The 10,000-nt window shown below is 43.2% G+C and overlaps 1 protein-coding gene across 1 annotated transcript in view; it reads right to left on the reverse strand.

Annotated features, from left to right (window-relative positions):
* Positions 1-10,000, reverse strand: part of LOC310796377 (inactive phospholipase D5-like) — a gene marked incomplete at both ends in the record, with an annotated part of 81,511 nt that overhangs the window by 70,852 nt on the left and 659 nt on the right. The window lies entirely within an intron of this gene.

Raw genomic sequence — 10,000 nt, forward strand, 5'->3', positions numbered from 1 at the left:
TCATGAGTGTGTTCTGTTGGCTCTGATCCGAAGACAGAGACACCTCCCTATATCTATCCATCTATCTGTCTGTCTGTCTATCTATCTATCTATCTATCTATCTATCTATCTATCTATCTATCTATCTATCTATCTATCTATCTATCTATCTATCTATCTATCCATCCATCCATCCATCCATCTATCTATCTATCTATCTATCTATCTATCTATCTATCTATCTATCTATCTATCTATCTATCTACTGTATCTATCTATCTATCTATCTATCTATCTATCCATCCATCCATCCATCTATCTTTAAAGTTAGTTCTGATTGCATTGGAACCAGGGAAATGGAACCCATGGGCTCTATCGTTGCAGCCGCGCAGTTTCTAGGCCGAACGCCAGCCGCAGCGCAAAGCAGTGGGCGTGGAAAGGCGCACTTGATATCTTGGTATCGGCGCTAAACTCAGCCTCAACCATTATAACCACGCCTTTTAAGCGTAAAATTATGCATTGTCCGCTCATTGGAGAATTGCAGGGAAGAGACACACGCTTGCCTTTTAAGCTCCAATTCCTGGACAAATCCGGTAAAACCAGACAAAGCCAAGGGCTCCGCCGCCCCCCCCTCCCTTCATCCGGTCTGTCTATCTCCATATATAGGCTATTATTCCATATTATAATGCTTCTCAAACCAATCTAACTGCAGTTAAAATACTGCAAGCATGTAAATACGCTACACTATAGCAAGACCAAAGTGAAAATAATTTCTAAATGCATCTGATAGAAAAAAATATTGCCTATGGCTGGATGTCATGAGATTAAATGAAAGTTTGGCCAGAATGATATCGTTTTATCTCTCCTCCCCCACTGCACGATGCAACATCCTCTGAATGACACCTATCACTTTTACTGGATCTGATAACTTAATTCTATTTAATTTACAGGATTTTATTATTGAGTAATAGTATTTTATTTGGCCTATATATGCGTCCCCCCCACCCCCTGCCCACAGGCTCTGACAAATATGTTCATTCTCAATAAAATCTTCAGTAATCAATCAGAGGGGCTTTAAAAGCCAGATTGGCAGCAGCTGGCGCAGTGTGATCAATATGGCAGACCAAAACCGATCCACTAAATTCACAGCTGAGGAGAAGATGGTGCTGGCGAATCAGGTGATATATCTGTCCACCATTCATTTTGAATAGCTACAAAACAACTCTTTACTTAAGTTGTTTATTCATCTATCCATTCAGGTTCAAATGTACCATCGCGCACTGTTTGGGGAGGAGAATTACCCCGCCGACGCCCCGCGCCCAGTCCTGGGCCGCCCCAGGTGGCCGTCTATGCGCTGCGCTTGTTCAGCACCTCGGACAGCTCCGCTGCCACAGACGGGGGAAACATTTGGAAATAATTATAACTTTCTATGCTTTGCACACAGAAAAAATAAATACAACAGACAATTCTGTAATGAATAGCTGTAATGAAGAGTGGGGTTTGAAGAAGCGCTACACAACAGTTTATCCAGTTTATCTCTTTCTCTCTTTTCTTTCTCTCTCCCTTTCTCTCACATTAAACGATATACATGCCTATAATGTCAATTATCTGAATGAAATAATAATACATATTAATTAGGAATATTAGTAATATTAGTAGCCTAGCTAATTTCGGGGGGGGGGGGTAATAAAACGTAGAGCTATATTACACATAAATGGGGATTATTATGATAGCCTAAACTAAATTTATGAAACTGCATTACAGCTTCACCCAAAAAGCCTGAGAAGGGTTGCAATCTTATATTCTATTGTATTCTAAAGTATTTTTTTCTATATATTGTATTCTCCATTCACTTTCCTGTCCCCGGTGCACAGAATCCTGCTTTAGGCCAGCTTTTCAAAAGCGCAAAGCGCTAAAAGTCGGCCAGGTCGGAAGATGGCTGGAAGATAGTAGTACGCCGGTATTTAGCGCCGCCACGCCCACTTCGGCGCATTCAGGGACTCCGCCACGCCCATTCGGCCTAAAGCGCATTTGGCAGCCTAAAGCCTATTGCTATTTTCCCGAAACAGGCGCAAGGCACGTTTTTTTGCGTTTAAGGCCCGTTTTAGCGCCGAAGGCCTGTGGGAGAATAGGGACCCATACCCATATGTCATAGAGTTCAAGGCATCTCTCTCTCTCTCAGACTCTCTCCTCCTCTCTGCAGAGCGCCTCTTGTACGGGAACTCTCCCCCCTCATCTCAGATAGTTAGGTTAGAAGAGAAAATGCCATTATGTGAAATCCTTCTTCCCCTAACTTCACCCATCATGGCGCGCACAGGGCACGTATCCTCTTTCATACAATTAGCTTCCCTTTGGCTGTCTTCCATCTGCTGAGACAGACTTGGCTTTGGGTGTGTGTGTGTGGGGGGAGGAGCGTGGGGGGAGATAGGGGGGGGGTGCGAAAAAACACCTCCTAATCAACCAATCACACACTTCACAGAGACGTTTTCCATTAACGATACAAGCAGGAGAGGAGAGAGCTTCAAGGCAGTTCACTCTACAGCTCCTCCATATCTACAATCCATGATCAAATTCCAAACCCCCCACCGTTCCCTCCGCCCCTCCACCAGTGCAGGCCGTCTCGCCCCTCCATGGACCATATCGCTGTACTTCACGACTGTTCCCACACCTTGCACCAAAATGGTGGAACGAACTCCCCCCCGCAATCAGAACCACAGAAACACTACCCTCTTTCCGCAAAAAACTAAAAACACATCTTTTTATATCCCATCTGACTCCCCCCTGACTGACTTTCCTCAGGCACCACCTTTTCTTTGTTTTTAAACAATGGATTATTAGACTTGACAATTTGTTTCACCTGATTATAGCATGAATCATTTAATTAATTTATTATTGCTGTCTATTCATATTATTATTGCTGTCTATTACTGCTGTTTATGCTGTCTGTTTGTTGCTGGTTTGTACTGTTTTTCTATCAGTTTTTTATTGCCATGCTGTACATAATTTCTGTACGTCGCTTTGGATAAAAGCGTCTGCTAAATGCCAATAAAGTAAAGAGAGAGGGCGCGAAGGCGAGAGAGGCGCGTTTTTGATCGGGTTCGGATGTGAGGACACGAGACGAGATGAGAAGATCAAGGCTGCCTAGCAGCTTTAATGGGGAGAGAGTGTTTTATGTCTCCGTGTTGAGAGGTAGTTACAGTAACGCTCCAGGTGCACGTTCTCCTCCCGCTGAACGACAGCCAGCTCAAAACTTGCCAATTAAAATTGACCTTTGAAAAGTTGCCCGGCGTTAAAAAGTCAATCCTTTACGGCGTCGGAGACAGAGACAAAGCTAACGGGAGTGAGCTGCAGGTGAGAACGTACAGCTTTGTTCAGCGTGTAGAAAATGCTGGAAGAAATGACAGCAGCATTTACCTAATGAGGCTCTGCTCTCCTCGCTGAGCAACCACCTTCTATCAAAAGCATTCACAGTGATTCAAAAAAAAAGAAAAAGAAAATTGCTGGCTGCTCCAATATCATCTAAGTCTGAATTAACTAATAATTTAGCCAATTGTATGTAACATACCAAATAAAAGCAAACGGCAATGTCTAAGAATGCAACGCCATCTAACTGGCTCGTTAAGTCTCTCATTCCATTGAATTACGTTAACGTCTGCGGGTCTTATAGACGTAAGTGGCTCGAGCGCTCGGAGAGAAAACTATCTGAAGCTTTCTTTGTTGGAGTCCAGGTATGTTTTACAAGAAAGTGCTCGTCATTGTCGACGATAACGTTATCTGACCTGGCTAACAGTGGATACTCGCTTGCTTGCTGTGTACCGAGCTCCATGTAGTAGGCTACGTTCTTTATTTTACCCCCTGCGCTGTCCGCTACAAAAACAACTCTCTTCTTCATGACGTTCTTTCATATTTGGCGCCGTGATCGCCGGAAGTGTTAACACGACCCGGAAGACTTTGGCCCACCCCCCGCGTCTGAACATAAGGTGAATAGACTAAGATGAGTATTGAATAATAATGTTTTATGATGAGACTCCTTTGTCAATCATTTAACTGCACACATCTGTAAATCTGTCACTCACCAACCATGGTGTGTGTGTGTGTGTGTGTGTGTGTGTGTGTGTGTGTGTGTGTGTGTGTGTGTGCCTTTTTACTATTTTGTTCTCCACATTACGCTCCTGAGTCCTGTCATCAAGTTGATCGGTGTTTCATCCTCTCGAGTTAAGGTTCAATCTTTCTAAGCAGAACAAAACAGACAGGAGCAGAAAGATGCTGTACTACTGTAGCTATGAAATTCTTGGACCTTCTCAATCATTCTCCTCTTAATCCATGCAGTGACTAATTAGTTTTTTTACATAATCACACTGAAGGTTATTATAGTCACTTCCTGACGGGGGTAGAATGCCAGTTTCACACTTGGACAAATTAATTTGGTCATATCTCAGAGAAACTTTTTTTTATTTTTTCAAAACTCGTTATTATGCAGGGGAAAACGACTTTGCTTCCTCTGCCTCCCTCTACCTGGATGCCATTTATCAATTTCAGTGGCGTCTGTGAGAGGCGTGTTTTCCCCAGCATACAGTTATTACTAAATGTAGCTTAGCTTAGCAATGATAAATCATATTGTTTTTAGGGATGCACCGATCCACATTTTTTCACTTCCGATCCGATTCCGATACCTGAATTTGGATATCTGTCGATACCGATATTATGCCGATACCAATATTTTTTTGAATATACAGTATAGGCAAAGATTTGGCCAATTAAAGAATTTTTTTTTAAGTATACCTTGCAAAAAGCAGACAAAATTAAGAAAACACAAGGCAAAGAAGGATACTATTATACATGGGCAAATTACCAGCTCCCCTGTGCGGCCCGCGCTGGAATTGGAATTTTTTTTTTTTTTTTTTTTTTTTTTTTTCAGATTCCGATCCAATCCGATTCGTGAATTAGTGCCAGTATCGGCACCCGATACCGATATTGGATCGGATCGGCCCCATCCCTAATTGTTTTCCCATAGAGCTTAGCAACATTTAAGTTTCAAATGGCTCTGCAACGGCATCACTCCGTCATCATCATGACCCTCGTCACCTCACCGCATGAGTGAGAAACTCTAACCTCTCAGAACAGCTTGTATCCAGGACAGAACGCCTCAGGGTTCTTACACAGAGATAGGTCCATCTATCAACACAGTCGCCTTCGAGGTGAAAATGCAATCGTGTGGGGAGAGAAAACGACACTTTGATCTGCAGCTCCTAAAATGTCTCCGTCAGATTTGACTTTATATCCAGGATCAGCCTCTCAACCTCTCTGTGATCTGTTTTTCTTGTCTGCTTTAAGTCCATCTCAGGTGCACACAGTCCCTAAAACTTTAGTTGAGCCACTGCCTCATCAAAAAAAAAACACTTTAAGAGGTAATTTACTCTACCAGAGTACTCTGCCATACTTTCAGTTTTTGGTGAAGCACTCCAATCAAATCTGTTTTGGTTGATGCACACTTCTAACTCCACTCTTAGTCATTGACTTATCGTATTCACCTTATGCAGCCCCGCCCACTTCACCCATTGTATCGCAACTTCCTGTTCAAAACGGCGGCTGTTTTACCCGCTCAAACTAGTCGGACTCACCTGGTCAAACCTAGTTTGACTCACATTACGTGTCAGACTAGGTTTATGAGTCGCTCCTGTTAGTCTCTCAAGGCAGACGGTCTCTTCTGAATACAGCCCCATGTCTCAAATGTACACCTGAAACTCTACACATGCAAATTTCTCGAGCATAAGCTATAATGGTGATTATGTATGTTGCTCTTGTTATACATTCATACATATTCATGCTTGAAAATGGATTCCAGTATGTAAATTGACATCCCTCGTATGTTGCTGATACATGCGATACATGTGATGTTGCACAGCAAACATACTGTGTACACTGTAGGCTGCTACTGTATATTAATAGCTCTAACAGCATGGAAACCTATATATATTATATATTTAAGCAATATAGCATGAGAGCCAGTGTGTTGTGCCAAATATATCCCCCTGATCAGCTGTTATCCCACGAGGCCGCAGGCCGAGTGGGATAACTGCTGAGCAGGGGGATATATTCCACAACACACGCAGCTCGAGTGCTATATTGCTTTTATAAAACGGTTTCCAAGTATGATAATATAATAATAATAATAATACTATAAGTCCGACTCCGACTGGCATGTCATTCTGATAGAGTCAGTTGAAACACTACTGTAAGGCGGGACCGCAAGAACATGCGGGTGATTTGATTGGATCGTTCTGGAGACTGAAGTTGACATTGGCCAATCCTGGCGCTTGCTGAGTAGCTGAGAGCTTTCTGGAAACCCCGACAGGCAGCAGCTCGAGCGCAGCGTTGCATTCTCAGCGCTTGTTGAGAAGCTGAATGCTTTCTGCAAAGTCCAACACCAACTAACGTTACGGGGTTAAATGCGGGGTTAAATGCGGGGTTAACAGCCTTTCTTTTGCAAAGAAGACATTAGCCCGCATCTATTCTTGTACAAAACATCATTTTCTGCGAAGTATTAGTAAAGTTATAAGCGAAGATCGATTCACAAGGATCTGACAGCTGTCTCCGCCATTTTTTTTTTCTACGTTGTCATTTGAGGTAAGCCTTATTATTACTCTCTTAGTAAGAGAGTTGCCATGGCAACCAATAACCCATGGCCATGGGTTATTGAACTCGGTTACTGGAATTATACAATGGCTGTGAACCAATCAGATTGCTTGATTTGAGAGAGCCGTTTTATAATATATTATATTATATTATATTATATTATATTATATTATATTAATTATATATTATATAAATACCTCTAACAGCATGGAAACTTGGCAGGGAACATTATGCACGCAGGAAAATTGCGACAGGTTAGAAATGCTGACGAGGTTTGAAGTACGCAAATTGTCGATTTCCTTCCGAGTCGTGACTTGACTTGGGGAGAAAAGGACGACTCGGAGTTGATGAGTTGACTCGGAGCTCTCTTGAGCTTCTGTCCTGGTGAGTTGGACCAGCCTGCTATGGCAGCAGCAGCACTCAATTATGTGTGTGAACAAGCTCTCTGTAAGAGTCTGTATCCGACTCCTTTATCTCCTTCTTGTTCTTATTGGCCATTCATCAGCGTCTGTCAGCAGGGCAACTCCAGCGTCTGTGTTCAATCTAAGTCCTAGTCACCTCTTTTGTTTAGTAACATGGGGGAAGTTCAATTATGAATGGCTGTGTGTGTGTGTGTGTGTGTGCGTGCGTGTGTGTGTGTGTGTGTGTGTGTGTGTGTGTGTGTGTGTGTGTGTGTGTGTGTGTGCGTGCGTGCGTGCGCACACACGCACACACACATGCACACAAAATGCTGTGTGTGTGTGTGTGTGTGTGTGTGTCTGTGTGTGTGTATCTGTCGGGGTACGTTTGGTGTGGAGTGTGATTAAATGCTGGATCTGTCACAGTCGTGTGTGTGTGTGTGTGTGTGTGTGTGTGTGTGTGCGCGTGCGTGCGTGCATGTGTGTGTGTAGTCTGGTCTGCAGAGAGAGCGCAGGCTGATCCAGCCTTCTCATTGGTTATGCAGACAGACTGGGAAAGCAGCTCTTTGGACATATCGCTAACATCAAATATTCAACACACATTTCCCATTCGTATCACTGATGCTAAGTCACTGATGCTAAGTCCCTGATGCTAAGTCCCGCGGCTCCACTCAGAAGCCCTGTGGGGTTTATTTACTGACACTGTTTATCTGCAAACAAGGAGCCCCCTGCAGACAGACGAGACCTTTGCAAGAAGGTCTCGTCTGTCTGCAGGAGGCTCCTTGTGAAGACGGAGATAGGTTAGGGGGAGGTGGCTATTTTGTATTTCTCACACATTTTCCGTGCACAGAGCATGTTTTCATTTGATGACATTTCAGGAGATCAGGCTGCTTTGACCTGTGACCTCTGAGGCATTCTTTCTCAACTTGCTGACCAAAATGTCCATAAGCATTAGCATAAGCATTAGCACTGAGCTAATCCATCCCCGCTGGTTTGTTCTGCCTGTGTACTCACTGCACTGCATTCTCATTAGAAGCACATTTTACTCACTAAATGCTCCCTCCTCCTCCTCCTCCTCCTCCTCCTCCTCCTCCTCCTCCTCCTCCTCCTCCTCACATTCTACCTCTTCTTCTGTCCATCAGTGCCTCCTCCAAGCCCTCCTTCCCAGGCAGCGCTGGCATAATGCAGGCTGTTCCTTCCACTACCAACAGTCTATCTTTAGTCCCATCATTTTAATCTGAAAGATTACAGTTTCCTCCAGGTCTCAACATTCTGGTCATAATTTGAGCACAATCAGCCCAGTCCCAGCATTATAGTGACACGCCTCAAGTTCAACATTTTACTACTAACATACTATTTCTGTCATCTGAACATTTTTGAGCTCTAATCTTCTCAACCGCATAATAAATTGTTGATTCAGAAAAACAAACAAACAAACAAACATTCAAGAGTGTTACTAAGGCATGTTAGATGAAATCAATCAAGGCTTTTTAATATTTTTGGCACACAGACCATTTTCCTTGGTACCGCTCTTAAATATGAATATGTTAATTAAACAACTGTGGACCTGAACGTTTCACTTGACTCTGCGTTTAGTCTCTCAACATTTCAAATCGAATGTCTCGATCTCCTTCCCTCTCTTCCTCCAACCCCAGCTGCGGTCAGCAGTAGAGCTGGGTATTGGTTCAAATTTCAAGAATCGATTCGATTCCGATTCACAAGGTTGCGAATCGATTCATTTCGATTCGATTCGATTCGATTCCGATTCGATCAATTTCAATATTGATTTGGTTAGTGATACCAAAACGTGTTTTTTGAGCTGTAACCTGAATTACATGACTGTCCAGTTATGTAACACAGGGGTTCCCAACCAGCGAAGTAGATACATGGGGGAAAAAAGTTGCGGACTGGTTGTCAATTTTAATGGTTTTAGTTACACATATATTTACTCAATAGGTGGTGACAAAGGGTAAATAACAGCCTTTTCATCTGTCAATAAAGACACTTTCACAATTATGCACAGTGATTTGATTTCAGCCTATATAATTTCTAAAAGTAGATATTAACTCATTGAGTGCCAGCCACTTTTGGAAAACGGATGCTCCCAGTGCCAGCCCTTTCAGAGCGTTTTCAGTGATTTCTCGAGGCCCACAGAATATTGTGTGATATTACTATGTAAACACCGAACACGCCCAAAGAACGATGAGACTCTATTGTATCATCAGCAAAAAAAAGTTTATTGATATCATTTTCCGTTCTTTAGTTATCAGCCGGAGAAGATAGGTTGTTTTCAGCAAAAACAGACGTTTCAAACTAGAAGCTGAGATAATCAGCCTTTTGTGAAATGAAGCATTTCAAGCACATCCCTGACTCTGAAGCTAATATTTTCTGATGTAGTGACACCTCAAAAATAATTTCCTTCAATAAAACAGCGAAAACAAAAGGAATTTTGTTTGGCAAAATAATATTTTTTAGCTGCAACCAGCAGCGCTGGTGCGTGCGCAGACCCTACACCTTCTTGCTGGTCTTGATTTACTGCTGGTGGGCATCAGATATTCTAGCTTGTGTTTGTAAATCTGTCCATCGAGCCTCCTGCTGTCTGGGTCGGTGTTGTATGCTGCCCTGCGTGCCCCACCCCCTCAACTGCACACTCCTCCGTGGGAGTGTCTCTGGTGGTTCTCTGCTGTGTTTGCTCTGCACTGAAAAGTACGCTATGCCCAGTTTTTTCACAGCGTTCCGCCGTTTTTGTCGCCGGCTCCCAGCTGAGAATAATGTAACTTTTCAGAAAGACGCTGGTGTCAGCAACTAATCATGTGGAGGGGCTATCGCAGCGGAGACGGAGGGGCTCAATTGTGGCAGCAGATTGGCTGCTGTTCACAGGCACAGCTAACGTTATGCTTCATGCATATCAATGCATACCGATGCGGTTTCCGTTTCCCCATGACTTCTTCTGTGTTTTTTCCTCACCTTTCTCTAATCTGGAGAGC

This window comes from Poromitra crassiceps (assembly GCF_964638095.1).
Source record: "Poromitra crassiceps genome assembly, chromosome: 22".
Lineage (NCBI taxonomy): Eukaryota > Metazoa > Chordata > Actinopteri > Beryciformes > Melamphaidae > Poromitra > Poromitra crassiceps.